The sequence below is a fragment of the Rhea americana genome, unplaced genomic scaffold (genome assembly GCF_003343005.1).
Source record: "Rhea americana isolate MKP2758 unplaced genomic scaffold, rheAme1 scaffold_21, whole genome shotgun sequence".
Classification (NCBI taxonomy): Eukaryota; Metazoa; Chordata; class Aves; order Rheiformes; family Rheidae; genus Rhea; species Rhea americana.
The window spans coordinates 7,564,759-7,580,627 of NW_028186258.1; the positions used below are offsets into that span (position 1 = coordinate 7,564,759).

A 15,869-nucleotide genomic window follows, 5' to 3' on the forward strand; every position below is an offset into this window, starting at 1 on the left:
CTGTTGGATCAGTCTTGGGGCCAGAGGAGGTAAAAGACTTTGTACCCTCAAGGGGCCTGGAAGTAATCTGTGAAGCACCAAGCACTTAAATAAAGACAGCTTGCGTGAAGGCCCTGGCTGTTGYTGAAGCCGGGGCAGATGGAGCGAGCGTCCAGCGCCCGCGGGCTCGACCGAGGGCTAAAGCAAAGCAAGGAGCTGTTAGCTCACAGCGCTGCTTGCGCCCGGTGTCCCCGGGCCCCTTGCAGCACCGCAGCCTCCGAGCAGGGAGGAGGAGGGTGAAGAGGGTATCTGGGGCCAGCAATCGCAGGGATTTCGTTTCTCCTATTGCACGTCTCTTCTGTACACCGTTGTACCATGGGGACTGCAGCTAGAAGCTGTCTTGAGGTTTACCTGGCACAAAGTGATGCTGGGAGCCCTCCAGAGCTGGATACCCACAGCTTAAGGAGTGAGTAACCTTCCTCCTAGGACACAGGTGACAGTAGCAGTCGTTTCTTAAAGCTGCTTTCATGCTGGCAGATCGCAGAGTGCTTCACAAGCCGTACCCCAAATGRCACCCCGTCAAGCCCAAGCGTCTGCAGGGAGCATGGCCGCAGGCAGGGCACGGGCTGGCTCCTCTGGGTGAGGCGGTCAGGAGGACGTGGTCAAGGCCTCCTCGCATCCTCTGCAAGAGGCTCCTCCAGGTGAGGAGGTCAGCAGGACGAGGCCTTCAGCCTCCCCATGTCCTCTGCAAGAGGCTCTTTGGGAGCGATGGCAGGGGAGGCCGGGGAGCTGCCTGGGCCATGTGGGACAGACGTGCCGAAGGCGCTGTGYGAGGACACCACAGTGTCCAAAGAGCTGCACGACTTTCCTCTCCCAGCACCAGCATGCATGGTCCAGACAAATTACACCTCTGGACTGTGGCCTTCAGCAGTGTCTAAGGTGGCGTTTGCCTCTGAAGAAGAGAAGAGTGGCAGAACTTGGTGCTCAGTATAAAATTCCCCTAAATTCAGCTCCCAGGCACAGGGTGGGGGACAAAAATGAGGACTTTTCTCCACCAGTGCAACCTGTGCAAGGAGACATTTCTCAGCTGCAAACCTTTCAATATGACCTGGCAGCCCATCAGTCGCCTGCATGGGGTCCCRTCAGAGCAGCTGGCGATGCGGGCAGTGTGTTTTCCCTTAAAAAGGGCAAGCACAGCATGACCAGGCTCAGGCTTACAGCCCTTCCCCAGCTGTGCACCCAAAACTGCTCTGCTGGCAGTGGCACGGGGAAAAGCAGCAGCCCGCGTCCGCCTGCGATGCTCAGCGTCTGCACCAGTGGCTGTCGCTGCAGCTGTGCTGCCTGCGCGTTGTGCTTGCGTGCTTCGCGCTGCAGAAAGCTGCTAGCCCAAGCACTGTCGGAGCAAAGGGCGAAGGCTTGGAAGGGTAAAGCTCACCCCATGTTGAAGATGAGCATTTTGCAGCATGCATTACCCCATACCTCTCCCCAATTAGCTCATGGCACATCTAAGACGGCAGCTCCAGCTCCGGAGTGACAGTGCAGCTCTGGCCGTGCTGYGGAGCACAGCACGCTGCAGGGACGCGGCTCTGCCCGGAGGCATCTGGCAGCACCCAAAGGGTGGGAGCAATCCTGGGTCGCTGGTGCCAACATGGAAAATCACAGTAGTTGCCTGGGTTGGGAGAGGGCGTGTGAGCGAGAGGTCCTCGYGGGGCCTCTCCAGGCGCTGCCGTGGCCTGCAGAGGAGCGACTGATTCCCAGCTGGGCAGGGTTACATGTCAGAGGGGAAAAAAAAAAAACCAAACACCCCAGAGAGCTGGTTTCAGGGGTTGGACATGTTGATGGATTTGTCTTTTCCATACAAACGTCGGGGAGCCCATGGTTGTACGACCGCTCTCCAGCCGCTCGCGGGGGCGGCTGCTGCGGGTGGGATCTTGCTGGATCAAAACACAGACGCATGGAAGGGGGGGAGGCTTGTTTCTTCCTTTAACTCTTGGGGCACCACTGTCCCAAGCTTTATTTACAGCTGTTTGATGCCAGAAGAGCCTCTTTTCTAGTTTTCCTTATTTTTAGGACGTAATCGATGGCACACCCCTTTGCCACAGCCGACACCTCCAGGCGAAAGCGCTGCAGCCACCGTGCGCAGCAAGACCCGCGAGAAACGGCTGTGCCCAGCCGCAGCGTTGGCAGGCCGGGCTGCTGCAAAGCCCCAARCTGCCATCATATACACTGGCCTAGGTTGTTCTTTTTGTAAAAATATCCAGTTTAGGGAGTCCTGTGAATGCATAAGAATCTCAACTTTCACTTAAAACCAAGTTTCTTCTAACTCACCCTGTTACACAGATGCTGGAAACTAYGGTCTCAAATACACCCAAAAGATTTAAAAACAAACAAAAAAAAAAGGCAATTATAAGGGATCCTCAATATGTTTCCAAATAAACATTTGTCWTTTGTCTCTTTTTTGTTGTTTTTTTCTTTTCTCCTTTTTTTTCTCCTCTTCTCTTCTCTTTTCTCTTTCTCTTTCTCTTCCAGATACTGCCTTCATTCTCAGGCAACAATTTTTTGAAAAATTGTGCTGGGTAGTACTGAAGCTGCTGGACTGGCCCCAGGCCCAAATACGTACAAGAGCATAGAGAGACCGACTGTTCCTCCCAGCCCTGTGTCACACCAGGCCCTGGTAAGCGCAACACAACCAGGCTATATTGTGCTAATTTTGCCTTTCTACTTTAATGCATAAACCCAGGCATTCACACATTATAGCTGCCCAGGTTAAAAAATCAGTAAAGCCTGCTAGCGCAGGGCAGTGTGAGCCAGGCTGTGGGACACGCACGCTGATGGTTCTGCTGTTGTTCTGGTTGTTGTTGTCTTTGCTGTTATTACTCCCCTATTGCWTTAACACCTGGGTCCCCGCCGTAGAATAAGAGCCCTCTGTGCTAACATGTAGAAACGTAAAATACAAAATGGTGAGGACTGGCCCCAAACATTTACAATCTAACTAATACTTTTTGCTCTCCCTTACAACTTTATGTTGCTTAATACTTCTGGGCTCTCATATTTTATCATAGGTGATACTTCTTTTATATGTGTGTGTGTATATATATATATATATATATATTTATATAGAGAGAGAGAGAGAAAATGTGTTTGTGTGTGTGTGTGTATATATATATATATATATATATATATATATACACACACACACCCCTATGTTTTGTATAGGACTTTGTGGTTTTGTGGGCTTTGTTTGTTTTGTTTTGTTTTGATATTGTCATTTAAAGTAATTTTCTTGCCACTTCATTGCAAAGTGGGTCCATCGACTTGCAGACACATTGATGCAGACACACACGACCTTTCGCATCTGACAAGGACACTTTGCTAGGTTCAGGTCTTGCCTGCACCGAAAATGGGCTGATTTGCAATGCAGCAAAGCTAGCTTTGGAGCCGGGGCAAGGCGTGGGCTCTTTTTTTCCAGCCAGCGAGGGCTCCAGGCTGAGTGCTGCGACCAAGGGGTAGCGCTGGACTTTGGAACGCGCTCCCTACCTTCCCGAGGAGCAGCAGTGCCGAGCATCCAGCGCTGGGCCCGCGTTGCTYGCGGCGTCGGCGCCGTCACCGTCACCCCGGGGGGGACGGTCCCCTAATTGATGTGGTGTTGGGCGCCCCGACGCAGCCCTCTCCCGGCACCCCCGGCCCAGCTGCCGCACAATAACTCGGTTTTGCCGTAGGACGCCCAGCGATGCCACAGACGTTACTCACGGCTGCATCCTGGAGCCCAGACGAGAACATTCATTTCACACCGCAAACTTATTTTTTTTCCCCCTCTGCCGCTTTCTTTTATCGAGTTTCAATATAATAAACAAAGGAGACGATATTATTTCACTGGCAAAGACTCCAACTAATGCACAAACAGTTTTCAATACTGGCACGCGGAGGGGCTTTTTCACCATATAGTGGCCAATCAGAGCCATATCAGTCCTAATGGCACAGGGAACTGGAAATTCAGATCTTTCACCTTGAAGAATAGCTGCAATTCATACACTGCTAGTACTTTTTTCTCCCCTCTCCCTCTTTTTTTTTTTTTTTTCCTAGCGCAGCCGACTGAATCATCACAGCGGTACCAAAGGAGACTTTTCCAAGCTGTTAATATACCACAAAGGGACAGTCCCGGAGACCCCAATATTTAACCATCCCAGGTCGTGGCAATGTGTCTGTAGAAGCAGGGTCCCAGCTTGCTTTGGTTCTCTTAACGACAGTGGGCAAGTTACTTCACTCCTCTGGCCTTGTGCTGCCCTTTGCATTTTCAGTTTGAACGTAAATCATTCAGGCTGAAAGTAAAGAATTTAAGCCATATTCTAGACTTGTGCTAAAGCCGTTCCCAATGGACTACATATAAAGAAGTACCTGATTAATTAAGATGAATGGTCAAAGGCAGCTGAGTCCAGCCCCACCGCACTTTCTGTCCTATTGACTTCTGTAGCAGGTGCCCCTTAACCATGATGGCTCATGGCTCCCACAGACCTTTAAGTAATCATAAATACAAACCATATTTCATATATTTGATAAGCTGATTCAGTCAGTATCTCTAGGCACTGTTAATCAGGAGATAGGGCATCACTGCTGGCTAAAGTATACAAGAACTTTATATGTCTTTTTAAAAACAGTAATTTAGAGTAAGCTTTYGAGCACTGCTGTCTTTACATTTTCCTTTCTTCTTGCTTTTGTGTATAAATGCATATATGCATTYCTTTAAGAAAGACTGCCTGCTTGCAAGTGTGTTAGGCAAGCAGAGATTTTGCCGGCGACCCAGCAGTCAGGTCCAGAAACACCATCCAGCTTTTACAACAGTGACGACCCAGAGGCGCCAGCTCACCAGTGCACCCACTGGGAGTCACTGGGAGAGCACACCCAGAGAGGGCACTGCTGGCGGGGAGAGCTTACACCGCTCATACCTARGCAAAACTGGGAAATAATCCTTCCGGGATGGCGCAGTGCATCTGGGCAACTCCGCCAGTGCAAATTTCTCTATCCAGAACAAGCCAAGAGTCATTTCTGGCCAAAATTCCAGCACTAGCTGCTTGAGTAAGTGATTTTTCCTGAGCTCGTGATGCAAGTCTWTGTCAGAGAGGGCTTCTGGCGGGGCGCTGGAGTCCTGCTTCCCTCTCGGACGCTTTCGCCACTCACTGATCCAGCCCACCACACAGCCAGTCAGGCCTGTCACCTGCAGCGAGCTCCCCCGTTGGAAAAACATGCAATTTTCCTAAGGTAAGGGAGTCTTGGGTTACTAGGAACACAAATCATTATGAGTAAAACTGCATTCCCAATTTATTGTATTTGTTTTATTTATAATTTTATTACTTATTCCACATTTTCCATATTTTCCATGTGCTTCACGTCATTCTTGTCCACTCAGGCCTTTACATGGAAACTTGGGCTCTTCTCCACTGCCTAATGTGTTGAAGGCTTCATAAACAGTCTTGTTTCATTGTTTGCTCTGCCTGTTTCCATCCTGGTGGGTGACTGAAGTTATGTTCGGTACAAGTCTGACTGTTCTAGGAGCTGGGGAGCAAGATTGGGAGGAGGGGGAGAAGGRAAGAAAAACAGCTATTAATGTGATAAGCCACGGAAGATAAAAACCATCAAATTATTCAGCTGAAGCTCTAACAAAGAAGATTTGGAGACTCTGATCTGTTTGCTCCATGTTAGGCATTAAGTTGTCAAAGACAGAGGTTTTTCCAYGTGCAGCAGTCAAGGCTGAGGACTGGACAGCACGTTGCATGTGCATAGCTTGATYTCCCACCTTGATCTCATAAAATACAGTCCGCTGAATGAAGAGGAGACTCCTCCCGACGCTGGTAGGGCTAGCTCCCTTCCCTGCTCTGCCAGGCTGCTTCTGCAAGGTAATACCGTGCATCTGCGTGCACAGATGCTTCACTGTCTCACCCTGTCCTAGATGTGCGGGCTTTTTTCATGCTCACATCTGAGTGTAATATGTGAGCAAAGCAGGAGTGTTCAGCAACGCCGCTTTCAGCTGCGTTTTCAAGGTTTTGTGTCAGCAGGAACGTTGGGTCAGTTGGCAAACAGCTTTTTGTTTTGCTGTCATTCAGCTCTTGGGCATATTTACACCATCTCATATATTTTTCATTAGTCTTGCACCCTCAGTGACACCCCTATCAATTCATGAGCGTGTTCGTCCTGAGTTAGTTCAGTCCCACAAGTAGTGAATGCCATACATGAACCTGAATAATCTCTTGGATAGAAAAAAGGATGTTCACTTCCTGGAAAAAAAAAAACAAAAAAAAACTTGTCAGTTTTTATCTAGATTTTATAGCTGGTTTTTCATTATTATTTTAGGAACTCAAAAAACAATGTAGCATTTGATGGCAAAGGAGGGGCAGGGAGACTGGATTAAAACATCTGGTGATGTAATTAGATTCACTAAAAAGTTTACACTCCAAACTGCACCTCCGTAATTGATGGGACTGTTGTGATGTGTCACTTCCACTTACTCGATTAAGCGGCCGCATTTGCCGAGCTGCACCCTGCACTAACCCTTGTGGCTGACCTGCTGCAGCTCCCCTATTAGAGCCGCAATTACGGGGTGACTCTTAATAGCGAGGTCTTGCTTCAGAGTGGGGAAAAATGTTTCTGTAGCTCACATGCAACAATTAAAGATAATTTAAAATGTAAGTAATTGCACTGGGTTTCTGGAAACTACTGTAGAGGTCTTGTCCCAGGCATCTGACAGGCATGGTGGTGTATTTTGACAAGTTTTGCACAGATTTCCATTAAATACCAACTAGCAGTTCTATTTTCTTTGGAGTTATTGGTCAGGAAATGGTGATTGYGAAAGGTCAGGTCTGGAAGATTTGGGAGGGGATGGAGGTGTTACTCACGTTCTGATCCATGGGGATCTAGTTCCAACATAAATCTTTCAGTTGCTTGATTCTTGCTTTCTGCGTAGTCTTTGAGCAGGAGAAAGGTAGGGACTGATCCACAGGCAAGTGCTTCTGCAGAGTTGCTTTCATCCTTGCAGAGATGCCACATACAGCAGGACCTCTAAAACGTCCATGTGGACTCTGGAAACCTGCAGAATCCTGGTGAGTCTAGTTCTAGAGACCTGTCAAACACCAAAATGTTTGGTTGGGTCTCCAGCTCGCAACAGCCTTGCCCTAAATCTGTCAATTTGCACAGCTAGATTGGRAACTGCTCCTACTCCAAGGCTTCTGCAAGGTCAGCTAAGTGTGAGCATCATGCAAGAAGCRCCCAGATACTTTCAGAGGTTCAGCAATCCCTGAAAGAGTTCTGCATCGTGAAAACAGACTGTCAGATAAGTTTGGCTTCCGCCACATGGTCCTAGCGATAATAAGCCATCTGTGTGCATCTTGCCACACACAATCTTTCCTCTCTCAATTTTGTCTCCTTCACTTTTCTTCTGAGTCCTCTCTTTTTTGACCTACATTTAAGTAATTCAACAAATCCCAGAAGTGCACATAGGAGAATTAAATATGCAATTAGTTGGCAAGATGTAAACCAAGAATGAATCCATCTATATCAGAGTAAAAACAAGTATATGAAAATAGGATGATCCATGAAATGGAAAGGACCCATCAAGAATATAATCACCTTCTGTCCCATTTAATTGATTTAGGCTTCTATCTCAGTTAAAACAACTTTTGCTCCTAAATCATTTGGGATAGAATTTTAAAAGAACTTTGATATCAYATGATGCAGAGAGAGAATTTGTACATCTGGAAATTGCATTTTTCTTTCTTTTTCCTTGATTGGATTTCTAAATTATGTTTAAAAGCTCAAGGTTATGCTCCTGTATTATAGATTACTTCATTGTTTGTCACTGGATAATAAAATTAAGTACATGCATAAGCAGCTGCGAGATTGAGATATCTGGATGCTTTTACCCTTTTTTCTCATTTTATATATGACAAAATGCTTCTAGAAAATCAAAGCTATGACAGACTTGCCCTCGTTATTGCACGTGATTGTCTTTTTGTCTGTAATGGTTCAGATGCATTTGGTAACACCATGGCTGCTTGCCACAAAAGAACATTATGATATTCCGTAAAAAACAGAAAATTAAATCAAATATAAAACAGAAAGAAATTAAACATTTATCTGGGGCAAATGTAGTGGAATGCAAAATTAAACTGGACAATTGCAGAAAACCGCAGCTAACTTTAAAACTATTTTTCTTTCTCTTTAAAGTGAAATGATCACAGGTAAGAATGAGCCCAAGCCCGTGCTCTTTGTATACGTTCYAGAGTAATGCTTTTAACGAGGGACTCAAAGACAAATAGCCCTTGAGATACACGGAGAGCTGGGTTTCTTATTTTATCACGACAAAGTTATGCAAAGGCCAGGAACCACTTGTACCCCCCCAACAGACCGGTTTCAATTCTAACCAGAATCGTTTCCTTTTCTTTTAATTAAAAAGCCGTGGATGTGCTTAGACACAACCGGACACGTGTTCCAGTGCCCCAGACGCGCGGGGAAGGGAGCCCGCGCCGGGGTGAGCCTGACAAATGCCACCGCCTGGGACCGCGCGGAGACACGAGCTGCAAAAAGCATTCCTGGGGCTCTTTCCTGGTGCCTCTCCAAGCTGACAGCGGAGGTTTATATTAACATCATATGGCTGTCTTCAGCTGCATTTGTGAGCACAGCCCGTTTGGAGATCTTTCCATGTTGGGCGACACAGGGAACAGGGTGGGGGGGGGGAAGCAAGCAAAACATCTCGAGCGTTTTAGCATCAGCATCTGCCTCGGTACCGCTATCAACCGCAGCCTCCTCCGGCTCTGCCCATACCAAACGCGTGTACAACACTTTGAGGGCAGCTTTTAAAAATGTTTTTGAACACATCACACATAGGAAAATAACACTCTATAGAAACTTGGCAATGAGTCTGTCTCAAGTAGCCAAGCTGGGCATGGAAAAAAAAAATAGACAATAAAAAGTCATTTCTAGCCAAGTTTTAAGTGAGTATACAATACATACCTTTTTTCCCCCCGCCTTTTGCCTTAGTTATTGGCCAACTTGGCTACAAGCTTATGGAAAACAGTGAAATGGAATTATTATAATTGTTTTTTTTTCTCTTTTTGACCAAGCAAAAGTTCTTATAAGTGATAATTTGATTATGGCAAAAGAGTAACACAGACAGAATTTTAGGGTTGTATCATCAAAAAAACTCTCTTTTCTGCACCAAAAAAACTCTCTTTTCTGCACCATACTTTCAGAGTAGTTCATGAGCCCCAGTGATCTAATACTATTGCTATTTATGATTTTTTTTTAATTATTTATTATAACGTATGTCATAAAGTGGAAAATTACTGGTGCCGATCACATTTCCAAGCAGGCTAATTTAGAGCTGAATGTTGTAAGTCAATTAGGATAATAAACCCACTGCAGTTAGGATGGTGAACTTTCTTGGAATTAGCATTTTCATGGCATGCTGCACTATGCTGAGATCAAAAAGAATACTTTTAACAAGTGGCTTTTGAAACCAAGAAATGCAGTTGTCTCTCTTCCGGCTTTCTATTTGTGTGGCAGTTTTTCTCTAGGATGGCTTCAGTCTGTTGCAACATGTTTCCACAGCTTCCGCCTTTGCCCCCAGGTATTTCAGGTGGATTGTTGGTTAAGAGCAAGTTCTTTGCTGACATAGGTTGGGTATTTAACATCCTGGTGTGTTTCATACCTCCATGTGCCTTGGGTTTTATCTTAGTTTTTGTAAGGACGGAATTAAATAAAATCAATTAAAAGGAACAGAAGGATTTTTTTCCTCCTCCTGCAAATGCTCCTTGCTGCCTTTTGTCGCTCTGGAGCAGAGAAACCCGGAGCCCTTGGTTGCCACAACCCCTTTCACCACGCTGGAGTGCTGGAGAGGTCCGAGCCCCCGCCACCACCCTGATGGGCTTGTCAGAGCTATGGCTGCAGTCCCGAAGCTTGCAGATTGAGCTGGTTGCAAAGTCTGCAGGTGGCACTCGGATTTGACTACACGAGCAAACAGCAGAGAAACAAAGTATTCCCGCTAGGAACTGCTCCCMTTTTGAGGGCCATGTGGTCAGAGGCATTCCCCTTGCCTTTTGAAGGCTGTGGGCTTTTTGTCTTGGGATCAGAGATCTTCTGAGATGTTTCAGCTAGAAATACAGGCGCTTCCAGCCCAGGCATTCACGTGGCCTGGACCAGAAGCTTCAGAGGAAGATGCATAAAATGCTGCAGCTCATGGAGTAGCAGCTTCTGGGCACTGAAATTCCCTAATGATGCTGGGAACCTTTTTGATGCAAGGACCATGATTGTGGATGTAAGATGATATAACATTAATTTTGGAAAGCTGACTTCCTAAATGAGAGGAAGAAAGGAGCCAGGCCTAGCAATAAAAGGGAGAAAAAAGCAGATTTGAAGATAAAAAGGAAAAAGAAACAGGGACCACAAGCCTGACATCAACAGGAAAGTTTATAAGCTGAAAGTTTGGGGCTATCTTTAAATAAGAACAATGTTCTCCTCTCTGATAATTACCAATTAAGGCAATTCCTTGTCAATTAGAGCTAATCTTAATTTTTCTCATATTCGCTTAGAAATATCTTTCCAAATTGGATGTCCTTTTCTTTTCAAGTGAGCCTTGTCAGATATGTTTACTGCTCCTTGCATTTTTTGTCCTTTCATAAAATAACATTAGAAAATAATATTCCATTTCTGTTTATGCCACTGGAAAAATAGGAAGAAGCTGCAGCAGTGGAAAATGCAAAATATTTTCACTTTGGAGAGACTGATCTTTTAAACAGAAAATATTCATGGCAAAATTAATTTTGTAAAGAAAAGAGTATTTTCCACTTAGTGGCATTTCACAGCAAAGCACTACAAGTTGCCTCCAAGCCCATGTTGCCCACAACACGTAACCAACAGGTACCTGGGAACAGCCGGAGTGCTGCCGAGGAGCGCCCGGCTGGCTGGCAGGACTGCGCGCAGGCGGGCGTCTCCAGCCCACGAGCGTAGCACGGGCAGTGCACCACCCCAACTGAACAGCCARCCCTCTGGGCAGACTTCATGGCAAGCTGTTTACTTCTGCTACTGGAGGGGTTGCAGCCCAGCAAGCTTTGTCAAGCTCAACATGTGGAGGGAGGGTGTGGTGATCTCTAATTATACCCCTTGGGAAGGACTTACATGACCTAACGTATCTAGCACATAAGAAGTCCATTCCTCACCGTTTGGATGGTATTYGTTAGCTGGCACAACTGGTTCTACATTGCAGGAGCAGTGAGTTGGATGGAAACAGTAAACAGGGTGAGTAACGCTGGCATCACATTGGGTGAAGCCTGCAATAACTTGATCTGTGACAAACACAGTGGAGAGACTGGTGAATGTGACCAGCTCCCTCAAGGAACGGTGTCTCTGGTGATGTACTGCTGATGCTTCACATTTGTAAAGAGGTTACCTGTTTATGGGTGAGACTATCATCTGTAACTGTTCAGGAGCACTGGATGGACCAAGGAGAGTCAGTGGGAAGGACAGTTGAGACTCAAGAGACCTTAGCTCGTCACTGCCACCCAGCTGGGGCTCTCTTTGCCCTCCCATTCTGCATCTCATCAGCTGCACGTTTTTTGGCAAGACGACTCTCCCTAATTCAACGTTTGTGCGGTTCCTACCACAACAATGTGTTCGTTAAACTCTCGCATCTTCCTCTACAGCATGTTAGTCATGCTCTAGCATAATTACTGAGAACTTAAACCACCTGACAAGTATGTGTGCATCACTGTACTTGTCTCATTCCTCGGGAATCTGCCCAGTGCTATCAGGGTATAAAAGTGGAGACAGGACCTGGCAGCCTGCCACCCTCTCCTCTCCTCCATGACTGCCAAACTACGTATTTCTCCACTGGTGTACCCAGAAATGCCATTAAATAATATGATGCAGAAATTGTGATGAGAGGAATATACACCTTGCTTGCAAAATCCAGGATTCATCCCACTGCTTTATCTTGAAATTCTGGTTTTGGTCTCTTCTGCTCCCTTCTTTCTTTTGTGCAGCCTAACACAGACCTCTTAGTCTCTCATCATTTGGGCTTATGGGATGMAGAGAGTACTAGCTTTAGCACATACACCATGGCCAGCTGACTTGAAAAACAAAGGGCTCAGCATAGAATCATAGAATCAGTAAGGTTGGAAGGGACCTCTGSAGATCATCTAGTCCAACCTCTGCTCAGCAGGGTCACCTAGAGCATGTTAGACAGRGTTGCATCCAGGCAGGCCYTGAATACCTCCAGAGAAGGAGACTCCACAACCTCTCTGGGCAACCTGGTCCACTCTCACAGGGAAGAAATTCCCCCTCACGTTCAGGCAGAACTTCCTGTGCTTCAATTTCTGCCCATTGTCTCTTGTCCTGTCACACGGGACAACTGAGAAGAGTTTGGCCCCGTCCCCTTGACACCCTCCCTTCAGGTACTTGTACACATTGATCAGATCCCCCCTCAATCTTCTCTTCCCCGGGMTGAAGAGCCCCAGCTCTCGCAGCCGTTCCTCAGAGGGCAGGTGCTCCAGCCCTCWGATCATCCTCATGGCCCTACGCTGGACTCTGTCTCCAGTAGCTCCATGTCTCTCTTGCACTGGGGAGCCCAGAACTGAACACAGTACTCGAGGCCTCACCAGGGCTGAGTAGAGGAGCAGGATCACCTCCCTTGACCTGCTCACCATGAATTGACAGTTGCTTAAAAGTTACTACACAGCTTTGTCCACATTCTTAGCCAGCAACAAAGGCAAACCAATGGACTTACCTTAGTCAAGGACAAAAAGTATTTAAACGCCTGCATCCCAATGAAACTAAAAGGAGGTGGATGATTAAATACCATTAATGATCTGGACTTAAACCTGTTAGCTGAGGACAATAGATTGCAAATAGATACACAGACACTTCTGCCAATGAGTTACACAATCTTACAGTCCTACAGTTACCAAGAACATGCACGTTTCCTGGTCTGGCTGGTCTTCACATGGCCTGGTTGTGTAACCAGGAGGGGTGTCAGTTTTCTCCAACAGGTGAAAGTAGCATAGACAGGAAGCTTCCCATACGGGAATGAGATTGACCCATGCATCATCCGTAAGCCCTCGTCCACATTTCTCATTGCAAGACATATCACTGAACGCAGTACTTCTGCTATATGCCAACATTCAGGCAGACAACACGCTTTTACTAGAAATTAGGTGTGCATTAACAAGAAGCAGGCTGGGCCATTTTTCTCCCAGCTTTTCCTCCTTGACAGCTACCAGGATACTGAGTTCAGCATACCTTCCTCATCCCAGAGGTGAGCTTGGAGTCAGTGCAAGGGAAGGCAGATAAGGTGAACAGGCAAGTTCTCTTTTCCTTCTCCACCACTAACCTCATGAGTGATTTACAGCTTGTACCTTTCACATCAAGAATTAGATGCCTGCATGTCCTGCAGTAGCTGTTTGCCCTGGGAGTGGTCTGRTATACATGAAAATTAGAAGTCTAAGATGCTTGATCAGAGCAAGGTCAGCTTGGTTCTGGAGTAACTATTTGCAAGAACAGCAGAGGCTAAAGAGCCAGACCTCAACTGTTTCTGTCAYGAGGCCAATGGTGACAAGGTCCATGGAGAAGTTAAAGCCTGGATGGAGAAAAGAGGCAAGYGGTTGGATGGACAGAGAAGCAGAAAGATGTTATCACAGTGAAGGTTACCTCTATCCCATCTTCCAGTTGGAGGCACCCACCACCCAGGGGAGGTAGCGATAGGGGCCTTCTCAGGGTCGAACTGTCACTTGCACAGAGGATCCCAGATACTTAGAAAACAAAGAGACAGCCCTGCAGGAAGGGGTCMTCCCGAACCTGCTGGAGAGAGGTCCCCAGCACCAGCTGAGGTGAGGTTTGCCATGTGCAAGGCTCCTGCCGAGGGCGTTTCCGATTCCTCGCCACGCAGGGCACGCAGCCCCACGCCCCACTGAGACCTTGGCAGGGAGAGCTCCCCGCTCCAGGCCTGTTGACTCACCAGGACAGCTCAGGATGTGTAACCTTGTCATCCTCTTAGCGAAAAGCTATTTCTGTCTCCCAAACAAACACAGAAGCTCTGCCGAGGCAGAGTGAAAAATGGCCTTGTGGTTTCTCTGGAGGAAACGAACACAAGGAGGAGATCAGCAGCCCCCTTCTTTGATCTGATGGGGCCTCGGCCTGATTTTGTCCAAAATCGATGGACAAATAGCAGTGCATTAACCTCAGAAATAACACACTGAGAAAGGTTGGCTGAGATCCTAGTGTAGCTGAAAACATCTTGAGACCTGGCCAGCTCAAGCAGAGCATTTTGTTGTTGTTTTTTAAGAGTGAGATTCATTAAGACCAGCAGTTGGGCAAAGTTCCCCTCTTTTCGTCAGGTCAACGTGCTCTTCTGCAATTGCTAATATTGAAAGAAAGGGAAAGGGAAAAGAAACCTTGGAAAATTAAATATATTTGGTATTGCTGATTAAAACCAGTTTGCATTTCATTGTGAAAGACTGTGTTTGCGCAAGGTTTATTCAGCTCTGGTCTCTTCCATCCACATAAGGTTTGTTTTAATGACTGTGGAGTTATATGAATCTATTAATTTTTTTTCCTGAAGGTTTTATAATAACAATGCCTGTTTTTTTCATATAGCACTTTACAGCCACGCGTCTGGAAATGCATTGCAAATGGGCAATTAGCATTAGCCCTATTTTAAAGATGGGGAAACTCAGGCAGAATGTGAGACAATTGCTAAAATGTAATGCCAAAATCAAGAATTTCGCTTGGCCTCAAAAAATTGGAGCTACAGCCTGAAAAGAAACCCTGAAAACAGTTCAGCAGGGAAAAATGTGGAGCCTTAGCAAGGAATATTTGACATGGGCACAGGCACAGGGAGCGCTGACGGACAAGGGGAGCAGCTGACTATCACCAGTCAAGCCTAGTAGGGCTTGAGTGGCAGCAAAGCACAAGCCGGGCAGGAACCAGCAGCCATCTGCCTGCAGGAAAAAGGCAACCACTGTAGCGAGATGTATAAATAGGATGGAGCCTGCAAGGTCCCTAAAGGGATGCATTCTCCGGCTGCCAACTCTGRAGCCCGGCTGCAGCTCTGGGCACCCATTACCCTTGAGAACATTGTTGGCCCAGGTGGAGACATTCATGGGACAGAGGGCAACAAGGACAGACTGACCCATGCAGGGTGGTTTAGCCTAAAGAAGAGAGGAGGAAGGGAGTTTGGGTGACAACAGACTTCAAAGAGGCCCCTGCTATCGCTCATATCTCAAACCCAGCACTGGGCGAATCCGCTCCAAAGAAGGGCCAACTGTCACAGGTTTAGAGGCTCCAATTTTCTGACAAGAGCTTGTTTCTCTTTTTCCCCCAAAATATTTTAACAGCAAAATCTGGAAAGGTTAAAGCTCAGAGTAGAAAAACAGCGAGATAATATTATTTGAGGCAAATCTCTAACAGTTTACTTGGGCTATGTGGGAGGCAAGAGAAAATGTTATATGCTGGGGAATATTAAATTATTAATATTATGTCTAGCTTAGGATTAATCAGATTCCAGAGACATATAATAACCCCGGCTGCCACCTCAGGCATGGATGTGTGGGGGCATGGATTTAATGAGCAGACTAACACACGGAGGACCACGGCCCGCAGGGAAAGAGGCCTCCCGGGGAGGGWCGCTAGGACGAATCCCCCGCGCACGGGCTGCCTAGCGGCAACGGCCGGGAGGAGCCAGCAGCAGGTACCGGGATGCGGGAGCAGTGTGAGATTAAAAAAGGCTGGAGAAAAGCAGCCGTATTTCACTTTTCTGCTGATCCCCAGAAACCTGCCCATAGATCATCCTGTACGAGCAACACGTGGATCTAATTCTCTAATGCCAGGCCTCGCCATGCTGTTATCCACAT

The 15,869-nt window shown here is 46.8% G+C and overlaps 2 long non-coding RNA genes across 5 annotated transcripts in view; one reads left to right on the forward strand and one right to left on the reverse strand.

Moving 5' to 3' along the window:
* LOC146596128 (uncharacterized) overlaps positions 1-6,978 on the forward strand; it is a 206,330-nt gene extending 199,352 nt beyond the window's left edge. For 2 of the 4 annotated variants that reach the window (XR_014895814.1, XR_014895815.1), the window contains 2 exons: positions 2,509-2,653; positions 4,063-5,303. This is a non-coding gene — a long non-coding RNA (uncharacterized LOC146596128). Of the gene's footprint in view, positions 1-2,508; positions 2,654-4,062; positions 5,304-6,934 lie in introns of those variants that run through there. The other 2 variants (XR_014895817.1, XR_014895816.1) reach the window with 2 other exon arrangements.
* An 88-nt stretch (positions 6,979-7,066) lies between these two features.
* LOC146596129 (uncharacterized) overlaps positions 7,067-15,869 on the reverse strand; it is a 32,191-nt gene continuing 23,388 nt past the window's right edge. Inside the window, exon 6 of the long non-coding RNA XR_014895819.1 lies at positions 7,067-7,090. This is a non-coding gene — a long non-coding RNA (uncharacterized LOC146596129). The remainder of the gene's footprint in view (positions 7,091-15,869) is intronic.